We start from the raw sequence: 1,350 nt of genomic DNA, 5'->3' as shown, positions 1-1,350 counted from the left end.
TGACCGTTTACGACCAGCAGTAGGTGAAGATCAGTCGGGAGCAGCACTCACACCACACCTAAAAACGACAGTAAAAAAGCAGCCACCGGAGTCAATCGCTATGAAAATAAAATTTTCAAATTTGTAGTACATTTAAATAAAGATGTATTAATTTCATAGCAATATACTGAATTACAAAATTTGGCATAGCTTGTGGTTGCAGAAGAGGTAGGAGTAAGAATATCGTTGTCCTAAACATTATGTCACTACCAAACACCCTCGCTGGCTGCTCAGCTTGATAGTGGATTCTGCTTAATATCGACGCAGGCTGATAAAATTTCTTTGTATTTGTTAAATAGCTTTTGATATATGAATGAACAGAACCTGACAATGCCATCTGAATTATGAACACGTATTTACACTGCAGTTAAAAATCTGCTTACTGACATTTTATCTCTTTCTCTAAGCAACAACATATCAAAATTTAATATCCATCTATCAGTATGTACTTTCACAATTTTTCTTGATTGATAAAACTGTGTCATGTATTACTATAGAACTGTTCACACTGATGGAAACTATTTGTCACATTGATATCACGAAATATTAATTCGTATGTAGTTTGTATGCACCGCTCACAAACAAGGTTTTACATATATTTAGGATTTCATCCTTCAGAAGCACCGTCGAAGGAGCAATTTACACCAAGAACGTTTCTTCATCAGCTGTGTCAGTAAAGCCCAACTTGAATAGGTAGACTTTTAGTCTGTTCCTTTACAATCATAAAATGACAAACTGATTACAATTTCCACTCAATATTTGTAATATACTGTCATCGCTCAATAGGAATATCGACAAAGCCCTACTGCAACCAACATTCCAATCTGAACAGGAAGTGTATCCCTCTGTTATTTTCAGTACATTGCGACCAGGTATGTTTTGCATTTTGAATGGAAACTGAATAAATACGCATTTCAGTTTGTACATCATACCAATGGCCATTATGTACGAACAAGGCACAGCACACATTCTTTTTTCAACAATATGATGTGCATTGTTTCCTTATTGCAATGCTCGTTGTAGCTTTAAAGCTTGCGGGATGAGGCAGCAACGTGAATTCCTAATGCTCTGCCCTTCATTTTTAAATATATTTTATGTTAATTATTCTGGTAGATACATTTAGGTATCACCTCAGGAGGTAATACCGCTTCTTGCTCTTGTGGGAACATCACTGGCTACTCCCAGGGCTAAGTATACAAAGGAAATTCTATTTTGCGTCAGTAGCAAATGTCTTGAAACACTTTCCGATACTTCTGTACTGAATAAAATACGTAAGTTCTCTTGGGGAAAGAAATGAGGAAAAAGTTTAAA

Source organism: Schistocerca nitens, chromosome 4, assembly GCF_023898315.1.
Source record: "Schistocerca nitens isolate TAMUIC-IGC-003100 chromosome 4, iqSchNite1.1, whole genome shotgun sequence".
Taxonomy (NCBI): domain Eukaryota; kingdom Metazoa; phylum Arthropoda; class Insecta; order Orthoptera; family Acrididae; genus Schistocerca; species Schistocerca nitens.
Note: the sequence above shows the minus strand (reverse complement) of the source record.